This window comes from Procambarus clarkii, chromosome 54 (genome assembly GCF_040958095.1).
Source record: "Procambarus clarkii isolate CNS0578487 chromosome 54, FALCON_Pclarkii_2.0, whole genome shotgun sequence".
In the NCBI taxonomy this organism is placed as follows: Eukaryota; Metazoa; Arthropoda; class Malacostraca; order Decapoda; family Cambaridae; genus Procambarus; species Procambarus clarkii.
The window spans coordinates 11110838-11136841 of NC_091203.1; the positions used below are offsets into that span (position 1 = coordinate 11110838).

Genomic DNA, 26004 nt, shown 5'->3' on the forward strand with positions numbered 1-26004 from the left:
AAAGAAGGTCACTACCAAAGATACATTACAAGCAGAACTTATTGCAGAAGGAGGAAAGAATCGAGGCAACTACAGAAGCACCATACTGTCCCCCGAGCTTAAAGCGGCAGCTAAAAGCCTTCGTGAGAACAAGGAGATAGTTGTCAGGAGAGGTGACAAGTCGCCAATATATGTCATTCTTAAAAAAGACGAATATCTGGCGAAAATGAACATCATATACTCTCTGACCAAACTAAGTTCCAAAGGGTAACGAAGGACACTACAGCCGAATTAAAAGCAAAGGTCAACAAACTGATCGAAACTGTGAACGCCAAGAAATCCGGACTCCACCTGCCAAAGATCATTGGGGAATATAAACCTGGATATGCGTATGGAAATGTCAAGACGCACAAGCCTGGAAACCCACTTCGGCCAATCATTAGCTAGATACCCACACCCACGTACAGACTGGCGAAGCGACTCAACGGCCTGCTGACTCCTTATGTTCCTTGCGCCTTCAGCCTGAAGTCTCCAAAGGAATTTGTGGACTTACTGCGGGGCACACGGGCCACAGGGATAAGAGCCTCGTTGGACGTAGAATCGCTGTTTACCAACGTACCTGTGGACGAGACAATCGGAATGATAGCCGACAGAGTGTATCGTGATCCAGCCTGTACTCCTCTTGACATGCCAGAAAGTATTCTGAGGAATCTACTCCAAGCTTGTACTAAAGAGGCACCCTTCTTGAGCCCGGATGGGCACATGTATAAGCAAGTAGATGGGGTCGCCATGGGTTCTCCCCTAGGTGTCCTGTTTGCAAACTTCTACATGGGTACCATCGAGCAAAAAGTCTTAGTCGACATGAACTTGAAACCGGCCATATACTGCAGGTATGTTGACGACATTTTTACACAGGTACCTGATGTCAGACATCTGCAGGAGCTGAAGGAGGCATTTGAGCAGAGTTCCGTGCTGCGTTTCACTTACGAGACGGAAAAGGATGGGAAGCTGCCTTTTCTAGATGTAACAGTCATGGAAAAGGGCGGAGGTTTCCACACTGCAGTCTACACTAAGGAAACAAACATAGGAATGTGCCTAAATGCCAAAAGCGACTGCCCTGACAGGTACAAGAGGAGTGTTGTTAACGCATACGTCGACCGTGCTCTCAGCCACAGCTCAGAATGGAAGCAAGTCGACGAAGAACTCTGTAGGGTAAGGCAGGTCCTAGTCAATAACGGCTTCTCCAATGGTTTCATCGAAGACATCATAAGAAGGAAAGTGAAAAGCCATGCAACCTCTGAAGAGACAACTAACACAACACCTATACCCCCTATTAGACTATTTTACAGGAACTTCTTTTCCACAGCTCATAAAACGGAGGAAAGGGTCCTGAAAGATATTGTTAATAGAAACGTTATCCCTACAGACAAAAATCAGAGGATACAACTGACGATTTACTATAAAACCAGAAAAACGGCCAGCTTACTCATGAGAAACTCTCCAGACACAAAACAGAACGCTTTAAAAGAGACTAACGTCGTCTATGCCTTCAAATGCCCACTTGGGCAAAAGCTCTAAAAAAACCCAGTATATAGGCAAGACAACAACATCTCTTTCTAGGCGTTTAACGATGCATAAGCAACAGGGCTCCATTAAGGAACATATAATCTCTTCCCATAACCAAACCATCGCCAGAGAAATCCTAGTAAACAACACAGAAATCATCGATAGATACAGCGATAGCAGGCGGCTTGACGTTTGCGAGGCACTACACATCAAGAAGTCAACACCAGCAATCAACAGCCAATTATTGCACAACTATATTCTACCCACCTCAAGACTCCGCTCCAATATAGAAGCATCAAGAAATATGGACCAATAGGCTTTCTACAAAAACTTCTATTCAATACCCATTGTTTCTGTTCTGTCTTGTGTTGATACTTTTAATACCCTATTAATATCCCCTCTTGTTCTGTCTTGTGTTAATGCCACATCACCCCTCCCACCTCACTCAAATGTAGATATAAAATCAGAGATACGTAAGTTCTAATCAGTTGTGTATTTGTGAAGTCTTTGAAAATGTAATAAGTTTTACGAAACGCGCCCGTGTCGCGTCAGACTAGAAATAAAAATGAATTTTGGAGAAGTGATTTTTGATTTACCTCCAACAGTGAAGCGTAATGTACGAAAGATTGAGAAAATTCATGTTAGAATTATTAATCTTACTTTTTCGGTCATATTTAATAATATATGTCTACAGGAAAGACTGCTACCAAAATATACTAATATATATATATATATATATATATATATATATATATATATATATATATATATATATATATATATATATATATATATATATATATATATATATATATATATGTCGTACCTAGTAGCCAGAACGCACTTCTCAGCCTACTATGCAAGGCCCGATTTGCCTAATATATATATATGTCGTACCTAATAGCCAGAACGCACTTCTCAGCCTACTATGCAAGGCCTGATTTGCCTAATAAGCCAAGTTTTCATGAATTAATATTTTTTCGACTACCTAACCTAACTTTTTCTGCTACCTAACCGAACCTAACCTATAAAGATAGGTTAGGTTAGGTTAGGTAGGGTTGGTTAGGTTTGGTCATATATCTACGTTAATTTTAACTAAAATAACAAAAAAATTGACCTCATACATAATGAAATGGGTAGCTTTATCATTTCATAAGAAAAAAATTAGTGAAAATATATTAATTCATGAAAACTGGGCTTATTAGGCAAATCAGGCCTTGCATAGTAGGCTGAAAAGTGCATTCTGGCTACTAGGTACGACATATATATATATATATATATATATATATATATATATATATATATATATATATATATATATATATGTCGTACCTAGTAGCCAGAACGCACTTCTCGGCCTACTATGCAAGGCCCGTTTTGCCTAATAAGCCAAGTTTTCCTGAATTAATAAATTTTCTCAAATTTTTTTCTTATGAAATGATAAAACTACCCTTTTCATTATGTATAAGGTCAATTTTGTTTTATTTGAGTTAAAATTAACGTAGATATATGACCGAACGTAACCAACCCTACCTAACCTAACCTAACCTATCTTTATAGGTTAGGTTAGGTTAGGTAGCCGAAAAAGTTAGGTTAGGTTAGGTTAGGAAGGTTACGTAGTCGAAAAACAATTGATTCATGAAAACTTGGCTTATTAGGCAAATCGGGCCTTGCATAGTAGGCCGAGAAGTGCGTTCTGGCTACTAGGTACGACATATATATATATATATATATATATATATATATATATATATATATATATATATATATATGTCGTACCTAGTAGCCAGAACGCACTTCTCAGCCTACTATGCAAGGCCCGATTTGCCTAATAAGCCAAGTTTTCCTGAATTAATATATTTTCTCTAATTTTTTTCTTATGAAATGATAAAGCTACCCATTTCATTATGTATGAGGTCATTTTTTTTATTGGAGTTAAAATTAATATAGATATATGACCGAACCTAACCTATCTTTATAGGTTAGGTTAGGTTAGGTAGCCGAAAAAGTTAGGTTAGGTTAGGTTAGGTAGGTTAGGTAGTCGGAAAAACATTAATTCATGAAAACTTGGCTTATTAGGCAAATCGGGCTTCGCATAGTAGGCTGAGAAGTTCATTCTGGCTACTAGGTACGGCATATATATATATATATATATATATATATATATATATATATATATATATATATATATATATATATATATATATATATATATATATATATATATATATGTCGTACCTAGTAGCCAGAACGTACTTCTCAGCCTACTATGCAAGGCCCGATTTGCCTAATAAGCCAAGTTTTCCTGAATTAATATATTTTCTCTAATTTTTTTCTTATGAAATGATAAAGCTACCCATTTCATTATGTATGAGGTAATTTTTTTTTATTGGAGTTAAAATTAACATAGATATATGACCAAACCTAACCAACCCTACCTAACCTAACCTAACCTATCTTTATAGGTTAGGTTGGGTTAGGTAGCCAAAAAAGTTAGGTTAGGTTAGGTTAGGTAGGTTAGGTAGTCGAAAAACAATTAATTCATGAAAACTTGGCTTATTAGGCAAATCGGGCCTTGCATTGTAGGCTCAGAAGTGCGTTCTGGCTACTAGGTACGACATATATATATATATATATATATATATATATATATATATATATATATATATATATATATATATATATATATATATATATATATATATATATATATATGTGTGTGTGTGTGTGTGTGCATATCACGAAAATAAACACGTGATTAAGAATGTGACAATGTTAGACCACGGAGGAAAAATGAAGCAGGAAATTTCCTTAAGTACTTTCGTATATTAAATACATCTTCAGAAGGTCATTTTACAGATCGAGTGATGGGTATAAATAGGCAGGAAGGAGTGGTGAAGTAAGGTGAGGTACAATACTTGGACAACGCAGACGGCCCATTGGCCCATCAGATGCACCCAATTGGCACATCCGATGTAGCCCAATGGCCCATCTGATACAGCAGACATACAAGCATAATATATAGGTAATTATAACATAAAGAAGTAAATATATACAATAAATTAGTGAGACAAATGTTTTTCAATGATTCTACTTAAATCGCCCTTTAGCTGATCTATTAGAAATGGATCTAAGTTATATAGACCATTGCTAATATTCAAATTACTTTCTTTGGTGATCTGTATCAAAGCAGATTCAATTATGTTTCTGTTATAGGTGCTTTTACAATTTGTTATTGAAGAAGCACTCTCCCAATCAATTTGGTGAGCTTTTTCTGACAAATGCACAAACAAAGCATTAGACAATTGGCCATGTCTTACAGAGTATTTATGTTGCGATATTCTACATTTTAAATCTTTAGATGTTTGCCCGACATAGAACTTATTACATTCCTTACAAGGTATTTTATAAATGACGCAATTATCACTACGAGGGCTGTTCCTTACTAATAGCTTACCAACAGTGTTTTCGTAGCTAAACATTACATCTATATTAAAAAGTTTCAAGGCCTTGACAATATTCTCAAACCCAGAGAAATATGGTAAACATAACACATTCTTTGGGCGAATCCTTTCACTGCATACATTATTATAATATGTACGACGAGCTTTGTTACGACAAACTTCCAAAAAATTCAGTGGGTAACAAAGCTTAAGACCAATCGAATCAATATTCTCAAATTCTTCATCTAAGAATTCTGGACTCACAACTCGAAGAGCTCTTAGATACATTGAAGAAAAAATTGACTTTTTTACATTGTATTTATGCCCTGAAAAATAATGAACATAAGATAAATTGTTCGTAGGTTTTCTGTAAACACTAAACTTTAATGAAGAGTTTTCCCTATGAATAAGCACATCTAAGAATGGCAAACATTTATCAATTTCAGTCTCCATAGTAAATTTTATGGAGGTGACTTGGTCATTAAGTTTGGCTACAAATTCGTCTGTGTTTACATCTGAAGGCCAAATACACAAGATATCATCAACATATCTAAACCAAGGAATGATTCCAGGAGTTATTTTTGAAACAAATTTCTTTTCAAAGAATTCTATGTACAGGTTTGAGAGCAATGGCGATAGAGGATTCCTCATTGCCATTCCAAAAGTCTGTAAATAATACTCATTATTAAAGGTAAATTTACATTCTTTAATGCACAACTTAACAAGACTGACAATAATATCAGCAGAAAGAGGTAAGTCATGGCTCATTAGTTCACGAGCAAGATAATCGAGAATATCATCGACCGGTACCTTAGTGAACAAGGAACAAACGTCAAAACTGATTAACTTTACATCAGGAGTAACAGGAACAATATTCAATTTGTTAACTAAATAAAATTAACTGACCAAACTAAGTTCCAAAGGGTAACGAAGGACACTACAGCCGAATTAAAAGCAAAGGTCAACAAACTGATCGAAACTGTGAACGCCAAGAAATCCGGACTCCACCTGCCAAAGATCATTGGGGAATATAAACCTGGATATGCGTATGGAAATGTCAAGACGCACAAACCTGGAAACCCACTTCGGCCAATCATTAGCCAGATACCCACACCCACGTACAGACTGGAGAAGCGACTCAACGGCCTGCTGACTCCTTATGTTCCTTGCGCCTTCAGCCTGAAGTCTCCAAAGGAATTTGTTGACTTACTGCGGGGCACACGGGCCACAGGGATAAGAGCCTCGTTGGACATAGAATCGCTGTTTACCAACGTACCTGTGGACGAGACAATCGGAATGATAGCCGACAGAGTGTATCGTGATCCAGCCTGTACTCCTCTTGACATACCAGAAAATATTCTGAGGAAACTACTCCAAGCTTGTACTAAAGAGGCACCCTTCTTGAGCCCGGATGGGCACATGTATAAGCAAGTAGATGGGGTCGCCATGGGTTCTCCCCTAGGTGTCCTGTTTGCAAACTTCTACATGGGTACCATCGAGGAAAAAGTCTTTGTCGACATGAACTTGAAACCGGCCATATACTGCAGGTATGTTGACGACATTTTTACACAGGTACCTGATGTCAGACATCTGCAGGAGCTGAAGGAGGCATTTGAGCAGAGTTCCGTGCTGCGTTTCACTTACGAGATGGAAAAGGATGAGAAGCTGCCCTTTCTAGATGTAACAGTCATGGAAAAGGGCGGAGGTTTCCACACTGCAGTCTACACTAAGGAAACAAACATAGGAATGTGCCTAAATGCCAACAGCAACTGCCCAGACAGGTACAAGAGGAGTGTTGTTAACGCATATGTCGACCGTGCTCTCAGCCACAGCTCAGAATGGAAGCAAGTCGACGAAGAACTCTGTAGGGTAAGGCAGGTCCTAGTCAATAACGGCTTCTCCAATGGTTTCGTCGAAGACATCATAAGAAGGAAAGTGAAAAGCCATGCAACCTCTGAAGAGACAACTAACACAACACCTATACCCCCTATTAGACTATTTTACAGGAACTTCTTTTCCACAGCTCATAAAATGGAGGAAAGGGTCCTGAAAGATATTGTTAATAGAAACGTTATCCCTACAGACAAAAATCAGAGGATACAACTGACGATTTACTATAAAACCAGAAAAACGGCCAGCCTACTCATGAAAAACTCTCCAGACACAAAACAGAACGCTTTAAAAGAGACTAACGTCGTCTATGCCTTCAAATGCCCACTTGGGGACTGTAAGCTCCAAAAAACCCAGTATATAGGCAAGACAACAACATCTCTTTCTAGGCGTTTAACGATGCATAAGCAACAGGGCTCCATTAAGGAACATATAATCTCTTCCCACAACCAAACCATCGCCAGAGAAATCCTAGTAAACAACACAGAAATCATCGATAGATACAGCGATAGCAGGCGGCTTGACGTTTGCGAGGCACTACACATCAAGAAGTCAACACCAGCAATCAACAGCCAATTATTGCACAACTATATTCTACCCACCTCAAGACTCCGCTCCAATATAGAAGCATCAAGAAATATGGACCAATAGGCTTTCTACAAACACTTCTATTCAATATCCATTGTTTCGTGTTCTGTCTTGTGTTGATGAAATTAATACCCTATTAATACTCTTGTTCTGTCTTGTGTTGATGAAATTAATACCCTATTAATACCACATTTTGTTCTGTCTTGTGTTAATGCCACATCACCCCTTCCACCTCAATCAAATGTAGATATAAAATCGGAGATACGTAAGTTCTATTCAGTTGTGTATTTGTGAACTAAAGTCTTTGAAAATGTAATAAGTTTTACGAAACGCGCCCGTGTCGCGTCAGACTAGAAATAAAAATGAATTTTGGAGAATTGATTTTTGATTTACCTCCAACAGTGAAGCATAATGTACGAAAGATTGAGAAAATTCGTGTTAGAATTATTAATCTTACTTTTTCGGTCATATTTAATAATATATGTCTACAGGAAAGACTGCTACCAAAATATACTAATATATATATATATATATATATATATATATATATATATATATATATATATATATATATATATATATATATATATATATATATATATATATATATATATATATATATATTTTTTTTTTTTTTTTTTTTGACAATAATCTCTTTCAAGAGAGATTGAGCCTGCTCTTCCTTACATAAAGTTACTTACACATATACAAGAATAAGATGCTACCTTCAAGATACGTCTACCAGTAGCACAAAACGTTTTGACCAGGATGCAAAACGTACCCTAAACCCCCACTCCACACTCCCTCTATGCCGGCTCGCCCGTCATCACTAGCAAACTACCATTCCCAGCTTGCCTGCTTCTTATTGGTGACCCGCCGTCTGCACACCTGCACCTCTTCACCTCAGCGCCCTCTACCTAAGTCGATGTCTGGGCTTGAACCAGCCATTGAAGTCAGAATATCCTTGTGCTCTCAAGCTGTGAACAACCAACTGATACACGTCCTGTTTATTGGTGAAGGTTCCCAGCTAGCGCTATATTCTCCGCATCTGTTTATGTCATTTTGTCTTTATATTATTCTTAGAGTAATTTATCCCTGTTCTTAATTGTTATGACTTGTTTGTTTGCACTGTACATAGCCAAGGGATTGTCTTTGTTTTTAAATTTGCTTTTCAGTTAATTAAAGTTTCATTGTTCATACTATGTGTTTTGCGTGTCTTCCCTTACTCTACCACAGACAATAGCCAAGCAGTCTCTTTTTTTTGTAAATGTGATAGGCATTGACACCAGACATTAGGAGGACTGCCGAACATCTACACTCCTACACTTTCCCATCACATTTAATGGGGGCCTGTCCTAGGAGCTTCACTCAGGTACTTGTACTAGAACATCAATTTGTGGTAAGTGTACTTGGCTTTGCTAGTTGCTTTTCAATATTTTCATTACTTTTCATATTTATATGGTGCTGTGTGTATTGTGCATTCCGAGAGTAGCATATTGTGAGTGTTGGATAACTTTGGATTACGTGGTGACTGAAGGCCTCAGTCATTCTCTTAATTGGTCATCCCTCCCTCCTTGTTATTACTCGTGTTTTCCACCTTTTGTCCCTAGGATATTTCTCAATCTCAGACAGATCATCATTTTGGTACCCTGGTACTTTGGTTTGTCTTCGGGTCTAAGCACCCTATCTTCTGCAATCAGACCGAAGGAGGATACAGAGGGCCATAGTTCCTCTAGTACGGACTAAGTTGCTGAGTTGGGACCTCAACAGCAGTTCTCGTCACCAGTTGACACTCGCACCCCTACACGTCGGTCAAAGATGATGATATTTACTTAGGTAGGGAATTAGCTTTCTTTTTTCAGAGCACAAAGTTCGCTAATTCTGTAAGTATCATATTTCATTTAGTTGGAAAACCCTTGCTTCTGTCCTATAGAGACTCGGCAAGGTATGCCTACATTCTTGGACTACCTTATTTACTTTTGGAACAATTAAATGTTTAATTTGTTTTAGAAACTATCAGTTTCATTTATTTAGTAGGATTTTCTTGCCCTTATTCTCTTACATTGAGTACCGGGTACAAGATTTCCTGCGATTTTGATTGACTAATCATTTACCATACTAAAATTAGCTTTAATTGTTAAATATTAAAATTCCACAGGATAGTTACCAGTTGCCACGTCATCCTGTTACTGACACTTACCATATCACAAATATTTTCGTTGTATATTTATTTGCTATTTTTCACTATGTTTGGTCTCCCAGCTTTCCGTAACGATCCAGCAGGTGAAATATGGAACTTAATTCGTGCCAAGAAGACCGAATTACAAACTCTTGCACACGAGTATCAACTAGATGTTCTCCATGGAGCCAACAAAAATGACTTGCATGATTTATTATTGGATCACCTCTTAGATGAAGGGAAGATTGACTCTGAAACTCACGAAAATTATTCTACTGCAGATAGACATGCTCTGGCAACTATGAAGTTGAAGCTCGAACTTGCCAAACTCGAACGGGAACAAAGGAAGGAAGAAGCTGCCCTAAGGAAAGAACAACAAGAACGAGGGGCGGCCCTAAAGAAAGAAGAGGCGGCCCTAAGGAAAGAAGAAGCGGCCATAAAGAAAGAACAATAAGAACGCGAGATGGCTCTCAAAGAACGTGAGGCCACCCTACTCCGTGAGCGGGAAAGAGAGCAGCTTGAAGCAAGAAAACGTGACCTGGAGATACAACGTGAGCACAGTAAACAGCTAGCTGAGAGTGCGCTCGAATATCGTCGACAAGAACTTGCTTTCGAAACTACACACCACACTCGGCGTCAACAAGCTACAGCTAGTCTTCCCGTAAGTTTCAGTGTCTCCCATGCAAGTAAGTTAATGCCACCATTCGTTGAGACAGCGATCGATGTATTTTTCATCACTTTTGAGACCTTAGCTAAAAAACTTAGCTGGCCTGCAGATTAATGGTCTACCCTTCTCAGAGTGCATCTCACAGGTAGAGCTGCAGTTACACTCAGTACCTTAGCGTCTGAGAATGACTACCAGACCCTGAAGCAAGCAGTTTTGGACGCCTACCTTCTCTCCACCGAAAGCTACTGACGAAAATTCCGTGATTATCTAAAGGCAAGTACCACCACCTTTCCAGAATTTGCCAATACAAAGAAAAGATATTTCATGAAATGGCTGGAAGCAGCACATGTCTCTACATTTTCAGAACTCGTTAACCTCATGCTAGTTGAGGAATTCTTGAGACGTGTTCCCCCTTCCGTCCGTTTATATTTAGAAGATAAAGAAACCGACTACATCAGATGTGCGAAGTCGGCTGACACCTACAGCCTCATCCACTGGCTTACACCAGAACCACCTTCCAGTAAGAAGTCTTGGTATAGTTATGATAAAGTGAGTGCCGATCAAGCGAGCTCTCAATTGTATTGTAAGTATTGCAAACTCTATGGACATACCATAGATAAATGTGGGAAAGCTCAATACAAAGGCAATGAAACTACTAAGCCAAAACCGACTCCTCCTAAGTCCGGTAAGCCTGTGATGAATGTTGGTGTTCCTGTTAATGATCTTTCTCTCTTCAGTAAACACCTGTATCCTGGAACTGTCTCTACCAACGGTACAGATTCGGAGGGACGTTTCAAAGTGAAGATCTTGAGGGACACAGCGGCTCTTCAGTCCATAATATTGAAATCAGCTGTGCCTAACATCACCTACACCGGGGAAACCGTCCTTATCACTGACCTCACTGCTACCACTCCGTATCCACTCGCCAGAGTCCACCTGGATTGTCCTTTCGTGACCGGAGAAGTCCAAGTCGCCATCAGGGAAAAGCCTTTTCCCATGCCTGGAGTGCAACTTCTCCTGGGCAACGACTTGGCAGAAGATATGCAACCGTCCAACCTGATCATCATGGACAAACCCCAGGTGTGTACTTCTGTAATGGATAATCCCATCTTTAAGTATGTTCCAGCAGAGGTCCAAGAAAGTGATGAAGTTTCTTTTCCAGTTTTGGTGACCACCCGTGCACAAGCTGCACGACCGCAACCAGCTGACTCTACTGCTACCGCTGTCCCTCAAGACCCTCAGAATCTACCACCGAATCTTACTAGTTTGGAGTTCCGTAAGTTACAGAGGGAGGATCCATCATTAACACCATTATTCTTCCAGGCTGAGTCTCAACCTAACTGTATCCCTGGGTTCTTCCTAGAGAATCAGTTCCTCTACCGCAGGTACAGACCCAGTAAGCTGAAGGAGGATGACGATTGGGCAAATGTCGAACAACTAGTGGTTCCCAGCATCCTACGGCCCGATATTCTACACCTGGCCCACGGAGCACTTTCTCACTATGATTTTAACAAAACCTACCACGGAACCAGACAAGACTACTACTGGCCAGGTATGGTTAAAGACGTCAAAAGTTACGTGCAACAGTGTCATACATGTCAGATAGCATGTAAGCCTAACATCTCTATTCCGAAGGCACTGTTGAATCCTATCCCAGTGCCTGCGGAACCTTTCCACAGGCTCATCATAGACTGTGTTGGTCCTTTACCCCAGACCAGTTCTGACAACGCCTATATACTAACTATCCTGTGTCCTACCACCAGATTCCCCATAGCAGTTCCAGTAAAGAACATTACGGCTGCTACTGTGGTGAAACAAGATCTGTGGTGAGACAAGATCAAGGTGTGGTGATATTGAAGATCTTCACCCAGTGTGGATTTCCAAGAGAGGTTCAAAGTGACTGTGGCACCAACTTTCCCAGTGATCTCTTCAAGAAGACACTGGAAGAGTTCAACATCACACAGGTATTGTCCAGCCCCTCTCATCCTGCTTCAAAGGGTTCTCTTGAACGTAGTCATCAGATTATTAAAGCACTCATAAAGAAATTTTGCAATGAAATCTTGAAAGACTGGGATAAACAACTTGATCTCATTATGTGCATTTTCAGAAGTCTCCCCAATGAGTCTCTAGGAGTATCTCCTTATGAGATGCTCGACGGACGTAAGTGCCGTACTCCTCTCAAAGCTTTTAAAGACTCTCTACATAATGCCACCTTCAGGGACCCTCAGAATGTCCCCAGTTTCTTCAAAACTTAAAACACATTCTAGAGAGAGTACGTAAATTGGCTAATGACAAACTATTGAAAGCTCAGGAGAGGATGAAGACTCATTTTGACCAAAGCAGCAAATTAAGGAAATTTAAACCAGGAGACTTTGTGTTGGCATACTTTCCTATCCCAGGTTCTCCATTGCAAAACAAGTTTTCAGGACCCTACCGCATCAAGGAGTGCAGAATCAACCACAACTACGTTCTTGAGACTCCAGATAGGCGGCGGAAGACCCAGTTGTGCCACTTCAACCTCCTGAAGCAGTATCAAGGTACTCCCCCCACTGTATTGGTATCATTATCCACATTTAAAGGTCCATACCTCCACAGTGTGACCTCCCTTGCTTCTCCTCCCGAAAGCACTAACACTGAGTCAGTGCCTTCCAACTCGGAAATCCTAACTGATCTTTATACCTATTTACAGGACAGTAATCGTGCTCCTCTCATCAGAATCTTCAAGGAACATCAGAAGTTGTTCAGCGATGATCCACAGGAGTGTAATGTGGTTCAGCACGACATCCAGCTACTCCCTGACACCCGTCCGATTCGTCAACCTTTCTACAGAATCAGCCCGAGGAAAAAGGAAGTTATGCGTGCTGAAGTACAATACCTCCTGGATCATGGACTGGCCACCCCTTGTGAGTCCCCTTGGGCCTCACCCTGCATCTTGGTGACGAAACCGCAAGGTAAAGTGAGGTTGTGTACCGATTATCGGAAATTGAATCTTGTGACTGTCAAGGATGCGTACCCATTACCTAGAATAGATGACATCCTTGACGCCATTGGTAATGCTCGGTATTTGTCCAAGATAGACTTGCTCAAACGATACTACCAAGTGTGTTTGACAGAGCGAGCTAAGGAAATATCTGCCTTCACCACTCCTTTTGGCCTTTACAGATATGAATGCCACAGCAACCTTTCCTGTACCCCCAGTCCTCTCACCATTCCCCTCTCACCTGTCTTCTCGACCTCCCAACCATTCCCATCTCCGCCGTCCCTTCGTCCTCCCCACCATTCCCCACTCCACCATCCCCTCTTCTTTCCCACCATGCCCCACTCCTCTGTCCTCCCCACCATTCTCCATTCTCACATCCCCTCGTCCCCACCATCCCAAACTCCCCCATTTCCTCGTCCTTCCTCTCCATTACCCCTCTTCTATATTCACTCGTCCTCCCCACCATCTCACACTTCCGTCCCCTCGTCATCCCCACCATTCCCCACTCCCTCGTCTGATGCCTTCCCAAATGGTCTGATGTTCCCATCAGAAAATTAGGAACATCAAGTGATCTGATGTTTCCATCACTGAAATATAAGAAAAACTGTTAAAAAATTAAATGAAAATATGAAACAATAAAAAAATAAACTATTCTCACAAAATAAACGGTATGGAAAACAACACAGCTCAATTCCAACGCAATTCACACAAAACATTTAAATCAAAATCAAAATAAATCAAAATCTTTGAAAATTCAATTCATCAATGCAATCAGAAACACTGAAAAGGAATTGTAACATATTTGATATGTGTGTTGTTTTTACATGCAACAGGTGGCACGGTTTTTCAAGAAAAGCATAGTTTTATGTCACAGGTGTGACATCTATACTTATACTTACGAAATGAACGGTATGGTAAACAACACAGCTCAATTCCAACACAATGTCACACAAAATAATTTAATAACAAAATAAAGTAAATCGAAATCTATAAAATTAAAATTTATCAATGCAATCGGAAACATTGAAATGGAATTCGTGGCATATTTATTATAGCATGCATGTTGCTATTATGTGCAACAGATGGCACTGTTTTTCAAAAACGCATCTTTTTACCTGTCAGAGGGGTGGCATCTATATAGTAAGTATATAAAAAGACGCGTTTATTTGAATGCAACGTTGTGTCAAAATTTCAATGCAAGCGGTGAAGAACTTTCGGAGATTACAGCGTGTGTAGCTCTTACGTCCAACAGATGGCTCTAATTTAAAAAAACAAAAATATGTTTTTTCCTGTCACAGGTGAGGCATGTATACAGTAGATATATAAAAAGACCGTCCTATTCAAATGCAACGTTGTGTCAAAATTTCAAAGCAATCGATAAAGAGGTTTTGAAGATTTCCTTCACATGATAACACACATGAAAAAACTGTTTTTCAGAAAAAGCATGTTTTTTTTTTTTTTACCGTCACAAACGTGACATCTATATAGAATGTATATAAAAGCCTGCTCGGATGCGAATGGAACGTTGTGTGAAAATTTCAAAGGAATTGGTGAAGAACTTTCATTGGTTAGGGGTTATGCAGAACCAAACATTTCCATTTTTATTATATAGATTAATTGAGGAGGTCTTATCTTGAAAGTCTGATTTTGGCCTAGACAACCACAATGAATACGGATGAACACTCCTCGTGGTTGAAGCTGGCTTCAACACATGTACTGGTGTACTAGGTAATTATATTCTGCTTCTTCTTCTCCTGTAATTACACCCTGTCTTGGTCGTCCTAATCTACCAACACTACTGGCCAGGAATGAGGAGATTTATAACGGGTTTCGGCTAGAACCTTGTAGTAGACGTTGTTGATGTTGATAACGGGAAGACTATTAGTGCCGTAACACTTTTGTTCAAGGGAAAATTATAGGAGCTAGATTTGACCCAGCGACTGTTGTTAAATTAATGGCGACTAACTGGACCTATAACAATGACCGCATCTATTGCTTTCCAGATGCGTTTACTCAAAAAGTATATAGAGCGCTCACATTTACTCTATTTTGGTACTGATAATTAAGCTGGTTCAAGTGAAATGTTTTTATGATGTTTACAGTCCAAAGACTGCTGTATTAAATGAATTTCCAATATTAGGTGGTGAATTTAATAACGACATGTGGCAATGTTATCTCCGTTTTTTACAGGAAGAAATTTTCACTGTGCCTCATTTTCTATGAGTGATTTAAGCACTATTCAGAGGGTTAATTTGCTATTACAAAATAGCACCAATATTTGGAGTCACGGTCTTGGGAGACACAGTTATCTTGTGGTTATCTTCAGAGGATTTCGGGACCTAGCGTCCCCGTGGCTCGGTCCTCAGCGTCCCCGCGGCTCGGTCCTCGACCAGGCCTTCTTTTTGTTACACTTCCCCAGAAAGCAGCCCATAGCAGCTGTCTAACTCCAAGGTATCTATTTACTGCTAGGTAACAGGAGCATCAGGGTGAAAGAAACATTTTGCCCATGTGTCTCCGCATCCACCGGGAATCGAACCCGGAACCTCAGGACTACGAATCCGAAGCTCCGCCCACTCAGCTGTGAGGCGCCCTCTATAGTAGGGCGCCTGACCAATAACTATAGGTTTGTTGGATCGCACTGCATATGTGCCCACACTGCCACTGTTCCACTTTGGTGTGGAAATAGATTGATTAGTTTTTTGGGAGTATCTTTGGTGCTCTGTGGTTTACTAGTATTGGTTTATGAAGGTTTACTTGGTGGTTTTAATTTGTCATCTGTACGTAGTTGATGAATCACTGATCGTAAACCCTCAGATATTTACCCTAAGGATAAAATACTTCTATTGTTGTGAGCACTCATTTGTCTCAATATGTCCATAGGTATTTTCTCCTGGATAATTATTTTCAAGACCCACTCAGCTTCAGTTGTATTGGCTGTTAAGCTGAGAGCTTTGATCATGAATTCTACCTTCAGCTTAAAGACTTGGAGTGAATCAGCCATAGCCTCTGGTGAGGGTGAATGCAACAGCTCATGAACTAAGTGTTATGTTCTTACTTCTGGATCCGCATAATTATCCTTGAGGAGTTGTGCTGCGAGGGCATAGCTGTCATTAGTTAACTTCAAATGGGATACTACTGATTTAGCTTCACCTGATAATTGGTCTTGCAGGTAAGAGAATTTACTACTCTTGGGTAAAGATAGTTTTGAGTCTACAAGGTCTACGAATTTGTTCCAAAATACGTCACAATCTTCCTCGTCTTTTCTTCAGAAAGTGGGTAAATTAATTGGAGGGAGTCGAGCTGTAGCTTGACTTGGATTAGATGAATCTGTTGATGTTGCCTTATTCTAGGCAATTATTTTGACGAAAGGCTGTAATGTGGCGTGTGTTTGATCTTCATAAATCGCCAGATCAACCATAACATCGTCTATTTCTGTTTCTGATAAACTGTTGTTGGCAAGTTCAGCCACATATGTCGCTATTTGGCGTTTGACTTGCTCAAATTTACTTGCAGCTGCTTGATAGTATCTTTCTAAGTCTACATAATTTACTGGAGATTGTTGTGACCAATTCTCATATTTCTTGATCTGTCTTGTTAAGTGACCCTTAAATCCTATTAGGGTCCTTTTTATTCTTCCGGCAGTATCCATACTGGCTGCCTGGAAGTACTGATGATAGTCGCCTAGGGTAAAATTTTGCAGTCCTTGGCAAAAATCCTACCACTTCTAGAGGTTAGCACTTAAAATTAACATATTTATAATCATACACACAAATGGTTTGAGTGAAACAGTTTCACTGGAAGTACCATCAGGTTAGCATATCAAAATCACCCCTGGGTGGTGCAGACGCTAATTAACCACTCAAAGGTGCAATGATTATAGGTAAACAATTATAAAATATGTAAATAATAGATAACTCAACTCGAGCTGGTATAAATCACACCCAAAATAGGGTTTGCACCATTAATTAATGGTGCTAGGATGTTCAATATAGTACAACTAGACTATGGTAATAAATGGGTCTAGGATGAACAATAATTAGTTTAACAATAGTCAATCTTAAAAAAGTGCAATTTATATTTAATGTGCAGGTACTTGTGCAATACATATATATTTAATTGGGATTATTTATATATTAAATAATTATCTTTTCAAATGAATTTATATACAATAATGGTGTTGTTAGCCTCTTATTAACTTCTAGTATTATTTAAAAATATTAATTATGGTATTAGTGACCTTTCGCAAAATTAAACACCACAGAAGTCGTGGATAAACTCTGTGAGGACGTAGCCAGTAATTTGGCTGGTTTGTCTCTCTGTCGGAAATCCGAGACACACATAATAACATAAGTTACCCCCATAAAGGAAAAGAGAATGGGTGATTCCGTAACGTGATCGACACCATGTATTTATATCAATTGTAATTTCTTTTAAACAACAGTCTAGTGTTTAAACTTAATAAGAAAGTGTTCACTAGGGCTGAATATAATTAAATAAAACAGGAATATAGAGGTTTGCCGTTTTCGCCGGCAAGGGGTGTGGGTGTCTCTTCCCTCCCTGCTGTTCCTGGTGGTGTGGACGTGGCGCTTTTACGATGGGCGGCCATCTTCCCCCTGTCGTGAGGGTAAACTCCATCGGATTGGAGTTTACTGGCCGTGCTGGATACCCGCTGGTGGACGTGGTATTGAGTGCCATGCCTCGTGTCCCGGTTGGGGACGTATATGGCATTGAGCTGGTGACTGCTCACCATGTTGTTGTCAAGTTTGTGGGTGAGGCGGTGTACCGTGCTTTCTTACGGAGGTACGAGGGACGTACTTTGCAGCTACAGGACGGCACCGGGTCTGTGACCATTTCAGACCGTAGTGGTGTTGTGACGTATGTCAGTGTTCATGGCGCCCCCATGGAGTTTCCTGAGACTCTCCTCCGGCGATTCTTCCAGACGTACGGCTCCGTCGTCAGTGTGCGGATGAACTCACTGTCGTCTGGCACGTATTCAGGTGTGAAGACCAACATTCGGACCCTCGGGATGCGACTGAGGTCGAACATACCGTGCTCTGTCCGGCTGTTGGGGTACTACGTGCGTGTGTTTTATGCCCGGCAACCCCGTACTTGCTTTCGGTGTGGCTCGTTGGAGCATCAGGCTGCCGGGTGTACTGCTGATCCGGTCTCTCCTGTGAACTTGTTCTGTGAGGAGGATTTCCCGCTGCTCCCTCTGGAGGAGGCCTCCGGGGGTGAGGAGGTGAGCGTCCCGTTCGCTGCTGCGGCTCCCCCAGTGTCACCCGACGTTCCCCCGGTTGTTGCAGACCCTCCTCCGGGTGTTGCGGTGCCGTCGGATGTTCCTCCTGACCATGTCTCTGGCCCTGCCGTTCCCATGGACCTTCCTGGTGATCCCTGTGGAGCATCGCCGTCGGCTTCCTCGTCTTCGGCTGTGGACCCTGGCCCTGTGTCCTCCCCTCGGCTTCCTCCTGTGCTGGGTGCTGGAGTGGCTGCGGTGCCTCCTGCTGTGTGTGGTCCGGTTCCCCCTGTGGTAGAGGCTGCTGCCGTTCTGCGACGGGCGTCGGTTCGCCCGGTTCGTGAGGCCAGTGGTTCTGGGTCCGCCTCCGGCTGTGAGGATGTGCGGCCAGTGCCCAAGCGGTCCAGGCGTTCTTCTACTGCTTGGGCTGATGCGGAGGACTACCACACAGGTGGAGCTTCTGGAGATGATGTGGCGCCTCCGGGTGCTTCGCGCTCTACGGCGCTGGTGGTGGCTGACGTCCATGTATCTGTTGTTGACGATGTTTGTACCTATGATTTACCTCCTGTTCTTTCTCCTGCAGAAGGTTCTCCGCAGTGGGGGGTGGTCGCTCCTACTGACGTGGATGGTGAGAGTTCTGGTGCACGCCGAGGCATCAAGCTGGTACTGAAGAAGGATGCCAAGCGTGGGGGGGTCCCGGCAGGAACAACGTCCGGTGGTTGACGCGGAGCGCTGTGAGGTGGCCGAGGAGGCTCCCAGTGCGCTGCCCATTGCCCGGCCTCGTGGGAAGGAGCCCCTCCCTCTCATCTTGGCCTCCGGAGTGGCGCATGGTGCGCAGCATCCTCTGCAGTTTGACATTATTGACCGCGTGCATCCTTATCCGTGGTGCCCTTCTTCCAACTGGGTACAGCGGGCTCGGTGTTTTGTTGTGGGTGTGCCGGAGTTGATGCCTGATCCTCGTACTGTTAATACTGTGCCTGTTCCGGATGACGTCATGTTACTGTGGGAGGCGTATTGTGTTCGGTTCCCGGCGGCGGAGTGGCCGGATAAGTATGCACAATTTGAGTAGTCTGTGTGCTTGCTGTGACCTGTGGTTTGTTTGCAATGTATTGTACCTATTGTGCGCCCTTCAGGCCGGTGTTGTGTTTTTCATGACTGTTGTTTTGTTGTATTTATTGTATTTCCGTTACCCTTCTGTCCAGTATTGTTGTTTATTTTTCCTGTGTTTATGTTCATTGTTGTGATTTTGTTGTCGGCCCTTCAGGCTCGTATTTAGTGTATTTGTGTTACTTTGTGTTAATTTGCTTTGTGCTTTTGTATTTTTGTTGTTGTCTGATTGTTTGTTATTGGTTTCTTATTTTATTATATTTATTGTATTGTATTTATTCGCATGTTCGCATGTAAAAAAAAAAAATATATATATATATATTTAATGTGCAGGTACTTGTGCAATATATATATTTAATTGGGATTATTTATATATTAAATAATTATCTTTTCAAATGAATTTATATACAATAATGGTGTTGTTAGCCTCTTATTAACTTCTAGTATTATTTAAAAATATTAATTATGGTATTAGTGACCTTTCGCAAAATTAAACACCACAGAAGTCGTGGATAAACTCTGTGAGGACGTAGCCAGTAATTTGGCTGGTTTGTCTCTCTGTCGGAAATCCGAGACACACATAATAACATAAGTTACCCCCATAAAGGAAAAGAGAATGGGTGATTCCGTAACGTGATCGACGCCATGTATTTATATCAATTGTAATTTCTTTTAAACAACAGTCTAGTGTTTAAACTTAATAAGAAAGTGTTCACTAGGGCTGAATATAATTAAATAAAACAGGAATATAGCTTAACTCTATTCCTTAATCATAAATAGAACCACCAAATTTTTTAGGACGTCTCCCCTAGAGATGTTGGCACGTACGCCAACACAGAATCATAACAAAACAACTTTAGAGTGCTGTTGGAGAATTGTGACACGAGTCTAGCACGATAGACATTTTACTCTGTCCTAAGGGAACTACCACAGCAATTCTACCAAACCAGGAACACTTCAGTAGCCGACTGCTTTATTTTCTTTATTATCATGTGCACTGAGTAATGTAGATTAAGTAGCCGGTTATGAGAGAGCTGTAAAGCTCACAATAGTACCTACTCAACACTATACGGCTCCCCTTATTCATGTCATACCTGTACCTTAATATGTTAATGTGCCTTTACTAATGTTAAACATCCCAAACAGGTAATTGTGAGGGAAGTTACTAAGCAGGAAGCTGGCCCCTTAATATAACAGTGAATTTACACTGTTGTACACCAACCTTGCTGGCCTCCAAATAGCCGCCTTTACGTGGCACTCTGAGGCACAGGGCCACACCCTAATCTGATGCTACAATTACACAGCCTTAGCAGGCCACAACTACAGTATCAGATAAGGCCCTTTTGTGTTTCATACTGTAGACATAGTGTTGAGAATTAAATTAACTATAAGTATAATAGTAGATTAGACCACCATATGTGGTATGATTCATAATTAATATATTAAAGACTAGGTAAACAGTTTGTGGTTTATGAAGGATCCACTTCAAAGTGGTTTAAGCTACAAATTGTCCCCCCCCCCAACTGTGTGTGATAAGTTCTAGCAGCTGAATCAGAATAGACAGTCCACTAAGAACAATAATTCAATATTGAAGTTTAACTAAAAAATAATCAAATAATAACAATATAATATTCAAATAACAAAAATAAAAATTAAAGTAAACATTTAATATTCATATAAAGAAAAGGAATAAAACCCTGCTAGGATTTTCCCACACTCTCCACGGATACAGCACTCCATGAATTTGGTGGTTAAACTCCACGAAACTGCTTAGAGGCTGCTCTACTGGGGCTCGTAGGCTCCTGGGGCTCTGAGGTGGTCTTATGACTGGCACTGTATATGTTTATATTGCACCAGTTTATTTAATTTGATGGACCTGTGTAATATTTCGTGTCCATTGTGGACCATTATTCATGATCTGGGTCGAAGTTGACCATTAGTTTGGTGAACTGAGAACCAGTGTATCTAAATTTAATGAACCACTGGTTAACTCTGGTTCATTCGGTTCTATGGACCATTTATGTGGGGAAAATGACTTCTGGGATTTTTATTTATTTACCATATATTAATATACATAGTAATTTAAAATTTATGTTTATTTATATTTTTGGAAAGCAAACTATGACGTTTAAAGTGGACTGTATGATTTACATTATCCCACAAATCACTTCCTTAAACATTCTGGGAGGTTTATCGTTTATATATAGTTATCAATATAAATTATTGATTAGTAGACATTCACTACAGTATTAGACTAGATATATATTAGTAATTTAATGAGGAGGCCTTATTTCGCATGGTTGATTTTGGCCTAGACAACCAGTATGAACACGGATGAACACTCCTCGTGGTTGAGGCTGGCTTCAACACGTGTACTGGTGTTGTAGTACACGTGTACTACGTAATTATATTCTGCTTGCCCAAACCACACACTGGAATTTGAAGAGACGACGACGTTTTGGTCCATCCTGGACCATAATCAAGTCGATTGTGTAGTATTACAAAATATTACATAAGTATTACACGTATTACGATAAATATTACACAGTATTACACAATTCAAAATCAATTTTGTAATGGTCCAGGATGAACTGAAACGTTGTCGTCTCTCCAAATTCTTGTGTGTGGTTTGGTTAATATTTTGCAGCCACGTTATTGTGACTCTTCATCTGCATATTCTGCTTCTTCTTCTTCCCTTTCAATTACATCCTGTCTTGGTCACTGACTCGCATTTTTACCGGGTCACCCTGCACCCTAATCTACTTATACGACTGGCCAGGAATGTGGAGATTTATAACGGGATTCGGCTAGAACACTTCCCATACAGTAGACATAGTTGGTGTTGATAACAGGAACACTATTAGTCCAATAACACTGTGGTTCAAGGGGAAATTATTAGAGCTAGATTTGCCCCAGCGACTGTTGTTTAATTAATGGGGACTGACTCTGGCCCTCTCCCACTGACCGCTTCCATTGTTTTCCAGATGCGTTTTATCAAGAAGTAGATAGAAGGCTCACAATTATTCTAGTTTGGTACTGAAAATTAAGTTGGTTCAAGTGAAATGTTTTTATGATGTTTACTGGCCAAAGACGGCTGTATTAAGATGAATTTCCAATGTTAGGTGGTGAATTTAATGAAGACATGTGGCAATGATATCTCCGTTTTCTACCGAAGGAAATTTCCACTGTGCCTTATTTTCTATGAGTGATTAAGACACTATTTCTAGGGTTAATTTGTTATTACAAAACAGCAGCAATATTACATGCATATTGTATTAAATGTTGGTAAATGGTGTCGGTTTTTCCGACACTTTTGTTATACTGAAGTCATTTTTATTTAGTGAAAATTTCATAAATCTACACATTGTATTATGTGCTGAATACATTGTATTATATGCTGTATGAATTGTATTATGTGCTGTATACATTGTATTATATGCTGAATGTATTTTATTATGTGATATTCCATTCTATTATATGTTGTTTGAATTGTATTGTGTGCTGTCTGCATTGTATTACATGCTGTATGAATTGAGTTATGTGCTGTATACATTGTATTATATGCTGAATGTGTTTTGTTATGTGATGTATGTATTCTATTACGTGTTGCATGAATTGTATTGTGATGTATACATTGTATTATATGTTGTATGCATGGTATTAAGTGCTGAATGCATTGTATTTTGTGTTGCATTCATTGAAATATATATGCTCTTTGCATTTTAGGTGTTGCAGGCATTGCATTGTCTGCTGAATACATTGACATATATGCTGTATACATTGCAATATATGGCTAATGCATTGTATTATCTGCTCTATGCACTGTTTTATATACTGTGTGCATCCAATCTTTGCAGAAAATTTTGCATAAGCGCTGTATTCATTGTATTTTATGTTGAATACATTGTATTATGTGCTTTATCTATTTAATTATGGGCTGCATATATTGTATTGTATTGTATACATTGCGTTATGTGATGTATTCATTGTATTGTGTTGAATACCTTGTATTATGGGATGTATACATTTAATTATGTGATGAATACATTTAATTGTGTAATGTATGCATAGTATTATGTGATGTATACATTGTATTGTGTATTGTATACATTCTATTCTGTTGAATGCATAAAAGTGTGTTCTATTATTGTGTGCATTGTATTATTTTCTGTATACGTTGTATATTTTATGTTTACACTATATTATGTGATGTATACCTTGCAATATATGATGTATTCATTGTATTGTGTTGTGTATATTGTATAACATGCTGTATACATTGTATTATGGGATGAATACAATGTATTATGTGTTTTATACATTGTAACATGTGATGTATGCATTGTAAGGTGTTGTAAAGATTATATTGTGTTGTATACATTGTATTATGTACTGTATTTATTGTATTTGCTGCAGACATTGTATTATGTGCTGTATACATTGTATTAATTAATGTGCACATTGTATTGTGTTGTTTACATTGAAATGATTTGTATACCTTGTATTATGCACCGTATAAATTGAATTATGTGCTTTATACATTGTATTATGTGTTGATGCATTTTATTACGTGTTGTATACATTGTATTACATGCTGAATACATTATATTCCATGCTGTATACATTGTATTTTTGTATACATTTTATTATGTACTATATGCACTGTTTTGTGTTGAATTCATTGTATTATATGCTGTATTCATTGTCTTTTGTTCTGTATACTATGTATTTTGGTGTATTAATTGAATTGTGTTATATATATTGTATTGTGTGATTAATACATTGTATTATGTGCTGTATACATTGAATTATGTATTGCATTCATTGTATTGTCTTGTATACAATAAGTTGTGTTGTATACATTGTATTATGTGATGTATTAAATGTATTATGTATTGTACATATTGCATTGTGTTATATACATTGAAATGTGTTGTATACATTTTATTATATGATGTATGCATTGTATTATGTGTTGTATACATTACATTATGTGTTGTAAACATTGTATTGTGGTGAATACAGCGTATTATGTGTTGTATACTTTGTATTATGTGTTGTATACATTGTATTATGTGTAGTATATATTCTATTATGCGTAGTATACATTGTCTTGTGTACCCTGTATTATGTTTTGTATACTTTGTTTTATGCTGGGTACATTGTACTGTTCTGTATACATTGTATTATGTATAATATCCATGGTATTATTTGCAGTATACATTGGATTATGGGTTGCATACACTGTATTATGTGTCATATACATAGCATTATGTGCTGTTTACATTCAAACATGTCACAAATTTATAGCTCAAGTTTCATTAGTTTAAATTGCTTGGGTAGGTCTCCCTGAGTAGCATTAGAGCTACATTTTTTTCATGTTCCTTACCTTGGGTCTGGTCAGTGACTAGACGGGTAACTGTGCCCTCATCCTTGGCTAAAGTAAGTTTTGTATATAAGCATACGAGGCTACTATCTGGGAATACGCTTTAGTTACTTAGTCCCGTCACACTACCTACAAATGTATTCTTCCCGAGCCTTATGGCTGCATTATCTACATTAAAGTTGTGTATTGGACTTAACTGAGGTCTTCCACACTGGACACATGATAACAACACTGAATCATGGCGCAATAAAACTACTCGACACAATAATAATAATAATAATAATGATAATAATAATAATAATAATAATAATAATAATAATAATAATAATAATAATAATAATAATGATAATATAATAATAATAATAATAATAATAATAATAATAATAATAATAATAATAATAACTTACGCCATCCGTAGCCAACCTTCTCGTGGTGAAAACTGAGGCGTTGCCGGCCACGGAGCAACGCCACACACCCGCTGCCACACACGCATTACAAGCCCTTGCTTACATATCCTACTGTTTCATCTTATTGTCAAATAAATGCATATAAATAAATTTGATTAATAATTTTTGTATTTTAATCAATCGAGTTTGATTAATTACCAATTAACAATTAACATAGAAGAAAATGAGCAGCCGTACGACATGTTTTCAGAGACTGTGACGCCATGAAGTCCTTCATTATAATACTTTTGTGCTTGTTCAGTTTAATGAGGGCAGGACTAACATGTGAGCTGGGCACATTGCAGGACTAACATGTGAGCTGGGCACAGAGCACTACTAATATGTAAGTTGGGCACAGGGCAGGACTAACATGTAAGCGGGGCACAGGGCTGGACTAGCATGTGAGCTGGGCACAGAGCAGAACTAACATGTGAGCTGGGCACATGGCAGGACTAACATGTGAGCTGGGCACATGGCAGGACTAACATGTGAGCTGGACACAGGGCAGGACTAACATGTGAGCTGGGCACATGGCAGGAC

General features: G+C 39.4%; 1 protein-coding gene across 1 annotated transcript in view; it reads right to left on the minus strand.

Annotated features, from left to right (window-relative positions):
* LOC138349767 (G-protein coupled receptor Mth2-like) overlaps positions 1-25490 on the minus strand; it is a 249037-nt gene extending 223547 nt beyond the window's left edge. The window contains exon 1 of the mRNA XM_069305104.1: positions 25426-25490. The gene's annotated coding sequence lies outside the window, so the exon portion shown is untranslated. The remainder of the gene's footprint in view (positions 1-25425) is intronic.
* Between the last annotated feature and the right edge of the window lie 514 nt (positions 25491-26004).